Raw genomic sequence first — 13,582 nt, forward strand, 5'->3', positions numbered from 1 at the left:
CACTCTTTTGCCTATTTTTTTATATGAAAATGACAAGACTTTTTTTTTTTTAAAGGTGTTATTGTTACATGTTGGTCTTTCTCCAGGCTACATCTAGGGTTTAACTGTCACTTATATAATTAGATGCCCAAAGGCAACAGAAATTTACAGTTTCACCATAAATTGAGTTTGAGTTCAATGGCCTTCATGGGCAGCTCCTGTCTTTAATATGGGTGGAGGCTGAATAATAAAATTCTCCTGGCATAATGCTCCCTTTGGATTTTTAGGGGAGGTAAATAGGAACCTGAAACAAGGATCATATGCAATACTACATGAAAACCCACAGGGCATTTTAATGCTTGAAGTCGACTGTGTATCAAGCTGATATACATTACTGTTTAAAAACTGAGGCTAACCTCTAAAAGGTTTGTGATTCCATTCTGATATATTAACTTGAATAGTGTGACATGTATTTTTAAAGCACTGTGCTTAGAAAATGTACTAGCCACACAATAGTCACTTAATAATACATTTTGTACTGAGGTGGAAGTGAGTAGAAAACCCCATAACTAAAGAGAATGTATCTAATTATGTGCCAACAATTTAATATACTGTTAATGGTAATTATTTGTTTTTGTGTTTTTTTTTTTTTAATTAAAAGGCATCCCTGTCAAAACAGTATACGCTATGTGTTTGGAGAGTAAGAGTAGTCAACAGTTTAAACTTTATAGGCCTGAGTTTGTTGACAAGTAATGAATCTCTAGCCACATACTGCATATTTAATTACAAAAGTCTGTTCAGTTAATTAGAGAGGGACACTTGACAAGTATAGCCAATCAAAATAGCATTAGCAGCATTTATGTAATTTCAGAATTCCAGTTACTTAAATTTCAAACAATAATTACACTCCAGTTTTAAAGTTTTTCTGTTGTGTGCTCTTGCTGGGCCTCACCAAGACTGAACATGCCTTAAGCGTAAGATGTGGATGTGGAGGCCATCTTGAGAAGGGTGGAAGCACAGGTGCTTCAGGTTGCGTTGATATCAAAACCAGATTAGGCCAGAATCTGGGGTACATAAGGGGACTGTGTGGAGTAGCAGGGGGTTTCCATGGCGGAAGGTGGAAGTCTGGGCGGAGAAGGGACGAAACTGAAACCAAAATACACAGGCTGCAGGCTAACATGTTGGTTTTATCTCCGGGATGGGAACTGCACTACAGGGCCAGGCGGAGAACTAGGGCCAGGCGGAGAACTAGGGCCAGGCGGAAAACTAGTGCAAGGGTGAAGGGTGAGGGAGACACCCTTTTCACAACAAGATGGCTCTTGAGCAAGTGGGAGTTTACTATCATTTACCTCTACCATTTACAGCCCTCAATAAAGAATATACTATTTAAAGCTTGCTAAGGATCCCAGGGCTCAATTCAACTGCGACGCTTTATGTTGTGATGCACCTACTGTAGTATTCCCATACCACTAGCCACCTTCTGTAGGTTTTAAATGTTTTCTCTGATGAATTGCCCACATCTAATGCCTGCCAAAAATCCTGATCATGCATGTTCATTAGGTAAGTTAAATATAAACAATGCAAAGTTTTTACATACTTTTAAATATACCATGCTAGGTTGGAAAAGCATATTGTGAAATGGGTAGGTATGTTTTGGCTGCTGTAACTGCTGCATTTAAATAGCTGGGAACCAGTTGGATAACATTAATATAAATGTTTTTTGCCCGTATTGTAGCTTGATCAACCCCACTATAATTATGTTAGTACTAGATATTACATTTTATTGCAATATGTAACAGCAGTCTTATGTCATTATAGATTCCGACCTCAGTGTGGTCCAGTGGTTAAACTCCAGGGGCTTGTAACCAGCAGGTCATCAGTTCAAATCCCACCTCTGTCACTGACTGACTCACTGTGTGACCTTGAGCAAGTCACTTAACCTCCTTGTGCTCCATCCTGCAGTTGAGATATTAAATCATTGTCCTACTGTAAGTGACTGCATATAATGCACAGTTCACTGCCTACCTCAGTAAAGCACTCTGTGATGGTGGTCCAATATGAAAGGCGCTATATAAAATATATAAATATATTAATACACTGTAAATAATGCATTATGTTTTCTTGTTTCAATGTGTTTATTATTATTATTATTATTATTATTATTATTATTATTATTAGTAGTAGTAGTAGTAGTAGTCGTAGTCATAGTAGTTTATCTGAAAGCTAGTGAGGCTTCTAATCTCTGATGGCCTTTTTGGATTGATCTGAACATTTGTATACAGCAATATAATGGTGGGAGAAACAGGTACGGTATCGATTATTTTAGAACAAGCCATTCCAGAAAAACACCCCGAAAATTCATCTGGTTATAATTGTTTCTAAATATTGTTCAATGTCTTCAAAACTCCAGAATAAGCAACCAATCTTTATCGATGATTTGAGGAGGCCTTTCAGTTGATTAGGAGTCTCATGATACTGTATGGAATCTAAGCAGAAAATGTCAATACCGAGGGATATTCAAAATCACACTTAAGGGTATCTTTGTATTTATTTATTACATATTTGTTCATTATGCTTTAATAATAAACATTTTGGTTTGCTTGTCTGCATCTGTTATTTATTGCCCTTTGGTATATATATATATACTTTAAGCATATCACCTGTGAAGTCAAAAAAAAAAAAAGACATAAGTGAATGTAGACATAATATGGACATAATAGAGGCTACGATTTTTTTTTCACAGAAATTGTGAAAATAATGAATTTGAACAAAACTCAGTGAAATTTTGGAAATGGATGTAAAAGCACATTTGATTCAGAGCTTCCTTTATTTCCTTTAAAAATGCAGTCTGTAATGCACTGAAAATACAAACCTGAGAGTATCTGTAAATTGTTAGGTTGGGTATGCGCTCAGCATTTCATGTAGGTCAGCGAATGAGGTTCGTACTTTGTAGCTGAGAGAGCAAGCAAGCATGTAAATGAACACACATTGTAGGTTACTGTAAACTGTGAATCAAAAAGTAGGCTTGCATCTTCAAACTATATTAATTAATACTTGCATTTTATTTATTGAAACTTTCTTTTTCATACAATGCTGCGTACCTAAGTAGTCTGTTGAAAATAAATACTGACTCTCTAAAACTAAACATTGCTAAACAAAATACTTCAGACTGCTGTTGAAGATCTTTTGTTTATTCCCTGTAAACTGTAGATAAGCCGAGAGGTTCATCTGTTTTCTAATCTTTTTTATGATCTTCCTGGAGACGGTGCCTGCCAGTGTGCTTTGACTTTTGAACTCATTTTTTTTTTTTTTTAAAGGGGCAGTGCTCTGTAGGCTTCCAGAAACCAATTTAAACATCTCGTTCTTATTATTGAAGTAAAAATATATACTGTTTCGTATTGAACACTGTAATAAAAACAATTATTTGACAAGCTGATGTTTACATATTGTTAAAGCATACATTGTACAGTATTAATATATATATATATATATATATATATATATATATATATATATATATATATATATATATATATATATATATATAGCAACTTGACACTGAAGTGACCTTGATTAAGTTTTGAACGATAAAAGTAATATTTAAACATCAGTAATCCAATGCAATAGTCTTTATATTATTGGTTTTGGTATATTATTTAAAAGCTTGTGTGTATGCTGATGTAGCTCAAAACAAAACCTTATTTGGTGACCTTTCTGTGAATTCTTCTTTTTTTTTCCCCAATTTGTCCATGAATAAAGAAAAATCATAGTGTTGACATAATAAATAAAATGAAATAAAGTCTGTGCTACAACCACTGTGTGTAGTCTCTGGTTTCTTTTTGCTGTAGTCACACTTTTCTTTTGCTCATGGCTCTGTCTTCTGGATTATTTTTCTCACTCCAACTTGTCTCTCTGTCTAAGCAGCAGCAGTTGCCCATTACTTATTCCTGTCAAACACTTGAGATGAAAAAAAAAAATTAATAGCACTGGAAAATCTTTACAGAAATAGAGACACTATGTGGCATTCCATGATAAACACATATCTAAGTTAAATAAAGAATAGTTTATAAAGCCTTGATAGATGTGGGAAAGCATGGTGTAATCCACTGTAAAGCACAGTGAATATATGGAAAAGCTGCATATGTACTACTGTAAATACAATACATGGTCTAGAGGCTGAAATGTAGCATATGAACCCATGTACAATGTACTGCATTGTATACTATTTAGCTATCTTAAGGGATTCCTACATTTTAATTAAAACTGTATGACCCTTGTACCTTTAAACATTTTTCCATGTTAATAGACTATAGCGTTGAGGGGTTTAAAGTTGGCCTCTTGTAGTGTTTATTTAGTCTGTCTTTAAAATGTTTGGTCTACATAATTCCCAGGCTTGCTTCTCCCATGTCAAACAAAGTTAACACCCTTCTACTGAGAAATCTTTGGTTGAGGTAGACGAGACAAACAGACTAATGCATGTTGTTTGACAGGCAATATTTTGAAGGTTTAGGGGAGATCTGGTCCGAGACTATTGGTGCGTTTACTACTGTAAATTTTGATGTATTTAACAATGATAGGTATCTATATATATAATATATATATATATATATATATATATATATATATATATATATATATATATATATATATATATATATATATATATATACTAATATAATAATGTATGAAAAAATGTTTGATAGGTGTTCCCAGTATTAGCTTCACTCTTGTACTCTATGATATTACTATATCTGAAACCTGAAATATGTCCTTAAAAATCACTTCGTTTTATACATTTCAGTCATTCTGCACACCCCTGCTAAGTAGACCAGGGGTATGCACAGTTCATTGTGGGAGCTGAAGAAGACTTTTGTGCATTTTAGATAATATCACTGGATGAGAGCGAAGCATGGTGTTGTCTTTGGAGGATTTCGGGTGTCTTGTGAATAATATTACGTGCTAACTCCTACAAGCTACCGGGCCATGGATTTAATATCTGAAATATAAATGTATATTTATATTTAAGGTATGGTATTTTTCCATCTTATTTTGCCTTTTCTAGATCAGACTTCCGTGATGCTCAGTTTTATGGTTCATAGGTTTTTTTAATGATTATTAGTAATAAACTAAATGGAGTGGCATCATACAGGGAGTGGAATGATCAGCCAGTGTAATTAAAAGATAAGCTTAATGCAGCTCTGTACACAGTAATAGTTGAGTTGGGTAATTCTGATCTAGATAGATCTTATATTTGACACAGTTCAAATGGGTTCTAGCTAACATCCCTTTTGATTGAGCCCTTTACCATGGAGCTATAGGGACAATATGAGTTTCAAGACTCTAAAGCACCCTAATGAGTTTCTGATTGAAAAATTTAACAGCAGCATTAAGATTTTTATAACCAGACAGCCAAGAATTAATAAGTTGAGATGCTGCACTGAGAGTATAGATTTTCTTCTGTGAAATGAATGAAAATGACCCTGTATTGATGTTAAGTGGTTGGGGGTTGTATTAATTGAAATGAGGAAATTGTGAGTAATGGTTGTGTACCTTTGTGAATCTTTGGAAAAACTGACTACAACAGCATTTTTAAAATTTCTAGATACTGGATGTAACATTTACAGATTTATAATAAGTGTTTTACAGCACAATATACAGACAAATGCAAGACCTTCCATCTCTTGCCATTCAGACTTAAGTCAAATAACTTTCCATTTGATGGCCATGAATATATCATTGTAAACTGGTACTATGGTTGACAGCAGCAGCTGTGGAGCCATTTGTGTTCTGATTTAACACTATTAATAGAATTAAATAAAAACTGCTGCACATTTGCACTGTTTTTTGCATGAAATTGTATTTCCATAAATTGTTTTTCCCAGCTAAAATTGATTTAACCATTTAATCCCTTATGTTTTTTGAACTTATTGTTGAAAAACTCAAACCATGTGACTTCTTAAGAAATCTGTAACAGCCTGTGGCAATTTGGCCAGTGATTGTGAACAGGTGTAGAGGTGATGCAGTGCAGAAGAAATCACAAACAATTGTAATCCGGTAGGAAACATGGGGTTTTAACTATAATCCGGGTCTGGCGACCAACAAGAGAAAAATGCTCCAGCAATACACAGCAATGTGTAATGCGCGAAGCCAAACAAACAGGTTTACAGTCCCAAACAATAAACGCCCCACAATAGTAAAACACGGTCACCAGTCCCGGGTGCGTGTAGTAGTGCTCGTGGTGGGTGATAACAGGTTATTTGGTGACAGTTCGTGCAGTGCAGTTCTGGCTTGTTCCAGCCCAAAAAGCGACAGCTCTGGAACGTGTTTAGCCGTCTAGTGAAACAATAAACAAGACAATTACTAACATTGAAAACAAACAAACATTCACATATATTCCTCGGCAGTTTCTAATGCAGCTCTCAGTCCTTCCAGGTTTACATATACAATCCAAGCGAAGGAAAAGATTAGCGTTTCTCTGGCCCCATTTAGGCTACCCCGCATGATCCCTTGGTAAACTATTCCAGCTGCATCTATATCTTGCAGCTGCTACCTCGTTTACCTTCCGGGTCATTATACATAGACATTACTTTACATAGACATTACTTTACATGAAGACAAGAGAATGCACAGATGTTCTGTGATATCAGTGTGTTCTAGTCCTTGAACATCCTTGTGCACATCCAAAATGTAATTTTAAATAATGATTAATGAATACTTTAGTCTAGAACCTTAAGCTGAGGTGTTGTAATTCTTGTTCTAAAAACAGTGTACCTTGTAAATTAAAGGTTCAACAACCTCATGGTTTAAAAGTGACAATGAAGATATTATGCTCTTGGGAATTCAACCGTCACTGTACCTCTGGCAAGTAATGCACCAGTATGAACAAAAGATACAATTTACATGTTGTAATTTTAAAGCAACAGACCTCTGTCAAAAAGAAAGCCTGGCTGAGGTCAGTTGGAAGACATAGAGAGGAGAAGAATAATTGAAAATGCACTTCTCAATGAAATGAAATTTGTCTGCTTGTCACTTAAGGGTGTCTTTCTGTCTGTCTGTCTTCAGAGGCGAGATCGTCTGAGAAATAAGCTGAAATGAAAACACCTTAGATGATGCAGGGCCGAAGGAACATTTTCCTCTTTAATAACCATGGTGATTGTAATGTATATTTATGAAAGGTGGGAGAGACACAAATGGTGTTGTCTTTGGAGGATTTCGGGTGTCTTGTGAATAATATTACGTGCTAACTCCTACAAGCTACCGGGTCATGGATTTAATATCTGAAATATAAATGTATATTTATATTTAAGGCATGGTATTTTTCCATCTTATTTTGCCTTTTCTAAAAGGTAAATTTCAACCATATTTTTTTTCATCACTTTTTAATACTAAAAAAAAATAAAATTCTACCAATAATATAAGTTAACAATGCACATAACATTAACTGTTACTGTATATTCTATTTATTTTAATACTGCAAAAGACAGACCTTTTGCACTATAATTATGTATATTCTATTAATTATTAGTACTACATTGTCCAGTGTTTGCAATATAAGGATCTAATTTTGTTAGAACCTTGTGGCAGTGCTGAGGCCCTGCATATGTGTGTATACAGTATGATTTTGTATTTGTTTTTTATTTTCATTTGCTGTTTTGGTATTAGTTAGTTAGAGAGCCAGATGCTCCACCTGAGACACACTGCCAGCTGAGTTTGTTGACAGGGAATCGCAACTGAGGATTGGACGGCTGTGGTTTCTTGACAGGGTGGTAGGCATGTCCCAGCAGAGCGTCTCACCTTATAAGGAGGATGCTGACACATCTTAAGGATGATGAGCCAGGAGAGAACAGTCCATGCTACCCAGGAAAACAAAACTCTCTTGCTTTCTGACAGTAATCACAGGAAAAGGACAGACTTAAGAAGAAACAAAATCCTCCGAACACCATCTGTGGAACCAGGCTTGGGACTTGATCATTATTTGGAGTAGGGATTAGTTTAGGGATTATAAGGTGTGTCAGGGGGGGACCTCCTTGAGCAGCAGTAGTAGCACTTGCTGTTCTAATGGCAACCTTTTATTTGTAGATGTTTTGTACAGTGTTTGTATGACCTACCATTATTGGTAGTTTGCCGTGTAAATAAATCCTGGCGCCAGAGCAGTGTTTGCAACATCACTCCCCTGCACCTTCACAGACCTGTTTAAAACTTAGCAAAAAAAACCTTTTATAAAAGCAAAAAAAGTATTTCCATTTCAAGGGTTCTACCTAAACATCCACCTTCACCAGGCACCTTCAATTACACCATATAAAATATAAAGCCTGAACAGAATACCGTGTGTGATTAGACCCGCTGCTAGGTATGTGCAAACACAGTCTGCATACTTTCATGCCTGTTAGTTATTGTGGGAAGACCTTAATTTAAGTGTGAGCTGTGTTAAAGTAATAATGCAAGACTGACTACAACATCCCAATGCAAAAGTATTAGAAGAAATATAACACAGTTGAGGTTCTGAGCTAGCGAACCTGGAATGAGCAGTGAACCAGGGGGGTGCCACAAAGGGCCGGAGTGAAAGTGATACAGCGGCATGGGCACCCTCAACCAAAAATGACTTGATAGCAATTTTGAGTAAGACAATGCTTACTATCCCGATAGTTTTGAAACCACTGACCAACTGGAGTAATGCACAAAAAATAGTGGCTTCACAAAGACATAGCACCATGCACTGTTAGTGCAAATATCTGCACGCTACTTTAATGACTTCTTTCAGCATTCTTCTATTCTGAGCAAGGAAGTTTCATTTACTGTTCAAAACCTGAAATTAGTTTCATTGGTCTGTTCACTTTGTTGCTGCTTTCTATCAGTACAGTTATTGAATACAAGTGTAAGGGCATTATTCAAATAGTCATAGTAAAATATATAGTGTTGTGGTAACAGGCTACTTATAATTATTAACTAGAATGCTAATAAATAATGTTTTTTGGGGGTCTGGCAGCGTACCTGTGTGTGACACTCCTTGGCATCATAACCTGCTTGGAAAAAAGACAGCACATTTCTGGCTCAAAAACTCACATCCAGTCTGGCTCCATTCCCAATGAGACTTTCAATGTCAGTTGTCTGGTCTTGACCCTTCAAGGTCCTTCCAGATATGCTTAAAAGGGTTTAAATCCTGTATTCGGGTGGTCCCTTCAATCGCCTACTCCAGTGTTTCTCAACATTTTTCGTAATAACACCCCCTAAGGACGAGCTGAGCTTAGTCATCGCCGAAAAAAGAATTATTAATAATGCTGTTTAATTAACATCACTTATTAATTACATTTAATTCCAATAGTTCCAAGAATTACAAAGAAATAATTCATAAAACAAAAATAATTAAACCCCAGTTATTGGTATAATCAACATGTAGATACAAACATAAAATGCTTACTATTATGGAATTTTGCTGGCATATCTTCTTTGCTTGCGCCATGGTGTGGACAGCAATAGAGATATGCAAACCGGTTCCTTTGATATCGAATACCCAGTTCTTGCTTTGGAATCAACGAACCGGATACAAATATCAGGGATATGGTTCCAGTGAGTACTATTATGTTTTAGTAAAACTGATTTAAAAAATTATTTCTGAAAAAAATACATTTCATAACGGTAATTAACACGTTCACACTTAGAACAACAACAAGAAAAGTCTGCAAAATATTCATTAGAGCAATAACGGGGGTCATTGGCAAGACAACCCAAGCTGAACACAGCACGATTACAGCTATTTTAAAAAGTAATTTAACCCCAAGCCTATGGGGTCATATTCCGACTTGGGATCCTAACATACACTAACCCTTTTACACATACCATGTGGTTAAAGATTTTTTTTTAAATTGTAAGCTTTGTGAAATTTGCAATTAACAAGGTTCATATACAAGCACACAGTGGCTTTTGCTGTTGTAATAAATGTGTTACTGTGCAAACTGTAGATTATTGATTATTTTGTAAACTTTAATTACACAGGCCGATTTCATAGATTGCACAATATTGTCAGAACATCGTAAAAGATGCATTGTTTATGGATCATATCTTATAAGTACATGTCAAATATATTTCCTTTGCAAAAGATATTTTATGTATCTCCAGTTTTCACAGTCTATTTATTGCCCCTGCTGCTCACACACTGACATACGGACCTGTTTTTCTAAATAGTTTTGGAACTGGAATCGAAATACCCGGTCGGAACCAATTCCAAATCTCTCCTCAAATGCACATCACTAGATAACAATAAGAATAAACTGAAATTCAGATGTGTACCATAAAATGGCAATAGGCATAAATGGAACAGCTGCTTCGTTCTGATTAGACCATATTACATTTGCTTGACAAACCAGACAAACACACATTTCTGACTTGATGTTTACAAGATCTTATAGTGTACAAGTCGGTGAGAACATCACTGGCACATTGTGTGTAAGTAGTTAATCGACATTTTGAAATAAAAGTTTCCTTAAAATTTTAAATAAGAAAACACATCGCCCCCTTTTTTTAGCTAAAACACCCGCCTCCCGGCCTCTTGGATGTAAACTCCCACCTTTAGCTTCAGAACGCCCCTTGGGGAGCGCCACCCCGTTGATAACACTGGCCTAGACCAATGTTTCCAAAAGTGGGGTTCACAACCCAAATGTGGGTCGAGGCAAGGTTTCTGATGGGTTGCAAACAATCTATAAAATATGACATTCAGTGCACACTATTAAGATTTTGTTTCACTATACATTTGTGCTTTTATTCAAAATAAATATAAAATCATTAGCAGTAATTATGTAAACAATGTATTTTTTATCACTAGTCTTCTGCTTTAAAATCTTCTGCTGGAAAATAGGACATTTTATAAAATGAACATTATGAAATGTTCCCACTTCTGTCTGAATTTATTGAAAAGAAAGAGGAATGATGCCATTACCATCGGGTAATTGACCAGCATTTAAAAGCCCTTTACGATAAGTTTCAGGACTTCTTTCTTAGAAACCCACATGATGAGTACGGCTGGGTTGCTGATCCTTTTGTCGTGGAGAGGACGTAGCAAATCTCTCTTTGCCATACCAACCAGATCATAGCTCTTCAATCTGTTATGTGACCTCTCAATAAAAACTACATTTAACAATTTAACTGTGAAGAAGTTGTGGCTCCTTGCTGTAGGCAAATACCCAGAATGCGCTGGTGAGGCAATTTCAATTGTACTGCCATTCAGCACCACCTATCTGTATGAAGTAGCATTTTCAGTTGTGACTATTAAAAACAAAAATACAGAAGCAGGTTGTATGGAGGTATGGAGATAACGTGTAGTAATTACCAGTAGTGACTGGCCTAATCTTAGACAGGTTGTCTGTATGTTTGCAAAGTTTGATGTTGAATTGAAAATTACAGCTAGTATTCAGTATGTTGCAACACAATTTTAAATTGTTATGTTAGTATAATACCATTTTGTAGTAACAATTCATTTGATAAATGCAAACATTTTAGCAACCTGTGAAACTATCAAAGCCTGAACGCTAATATAATGTAGTGCAGTTACAAATAAACAAGACTTCGCTTTTTGATTGGTTAAGTATTTAAGTTAAAATACCAAATAGTGAATAATTTTGGGTCGTGTGTTCATTATTCCTGTGTTCATTTGGGTCACCAATCAAAAAGTTTGGGAAACACTGGCCTAAACCTTGAATGAGCCAGAAACTGGATAATGTGAGCAGATATGGGTTTTGGTCACAGTCATGCTGAACAAAACACTCTGATCCCTAGCTTCCTGTGCTCTGGCTATTGACTACTCAAAAGAATTGTAGACTGGGTTTGCAGCTAAAGCCCATTGATAGGAATCACGCTTTACTTTTTTGTCATGCCCACCTGATTGTTATTGTGGTTACGTCAGTCCACTTCTGCTGGGGCCCTAGATAATTCATTTTAAAATTTAGTGCGAGCATAGTTGAGTTTGAACGGTTGGTATCGCATTAGTGAATAGTTATATATATTATGTAGCTACAACAAAGAATGGGAGACAACATACATCTGAGTGAAGTCGTGCCAGGGGATGAACAGAATGCTTTTTTTTTTAATGTCAGGTGTTAGTGTATGCCGTTAAATTATGTAGTTCAATTGCAAGTGCACTAGGAAGGAAAGGGTTAAGTTCTTTCAGTTATGTAACATTGATATTTTATAACGAAAACACAACATCAGGGCTTTATAAGAGTTTTATTAGTTTATCCCAGTATCCTGAAAAGTCTCACAAAAGTGGTCAGGACCCTTGTCAGTTGGTCACCCTAGGGCAGCACTGTACTTACTTAAAAATAAATTAGTCAACCCAGAAAATAACATGGTTTACTACGGGTGTACAGCTGTTTAACCATGATAACCATGAGTCTCTGACCATTTTAAAACACAAAGCATGGATTTTACACATACAAAAAAGAAAGAGAAAGAAACAAATATGTTAAACTCTCAAACTGTAGTGCTTTTAGTGCAATACCATTGTTTTTCATTAATTTGTTAATTTTCATTTTCTTGTTGACTATATTTTTACATTGTAGTGTTTGGTAATGTGCAGCATTCATTTAATTATGGTTTTAATTTGCTGGGAAGATGTCTCTCTGAATAGCAATTGCTCTATTCCTGTCCCCTAAAAATCACAATCAAGATTTAGGACACACTACTTGATGTCTGCACAATCCTAATGTCACTCCATTAATTAATGGGTACAGCTGGGCCAAGAGTCATCTGAAACATAAAAATGTATTTGGTGTGCAAAACGCCTGCTGTAATATTTGATTTAGTATCACTTTGGATTCTAATAGTACAATGTTTTTGAAGGAAAAGATTTATTACCATGTATCCATATAGGGATATTACAAGTAATATATTGTAATTTATACATGCATTGTACATTATGTGGTAAATATTACAACCACATACAATATTAGTGAGTCATGGCATTTATAAAAAATGTTTACATGGAAATGCTATGTTATGTTTATATTATATGATAATTAAAGTAACTTAAAATTAAAGTAACTGTGTGCAACTTACATTTAGTAAGAATGAAAGATTATTAAAAATTATAACATTCATATATTTAATTAGAGAATAATAGTAAATGTAACACTCATGGGCAGATTATTTTTCAAGGGATTTTTTCGTTATAAAGGTTATATAAAACATTAGGAAGACTGCATTTGAAGGTCAAAGTTTTTAACGTACTAGAACACAATATTGCAAGGAACTTTATACCCTTTAACAAATTGTTCTTGTTTGCACTCATCACAGGGGGACACGGTATTGAATTATTTTTAGCAATTTAACAGAAATCAGTTTCAGTGCATCAATTCTCTGTGTAATATAATCCAGGCACATTCATTTATTCATATTTGTTAAAGGAAACGTTTCACTTCATTTGCTAAAAAATGTAACCCAAAAAGCTATTTATATTTCAGCAAACAAATGTAATCATTTTGCTGTCTTGCTCAGCTGCTGAAAGTTGGGAATATAAATATTTTTTTAAAAATGATTGCAATTTAAACATTGTTAGGAACCTATATCAAACATTTGAGCTGGTTTCCAATGCCTTACATTACTTAATGCATTC

This window comes from Polyodon spathula, chromosome 4, assembly GCF_017654505.1.
Source record: "Polyodon spathula isolate WHYD16114869_AA chromosome 4, ASM1765450v1, whole genome shotgun sequence".
Lineage (NCBI taxonomy): Eukaryota > Metazoa > Chordata > Actinopteri > Acipenseriformes > Polyodontidae > Polyodon > Polyodon spathula.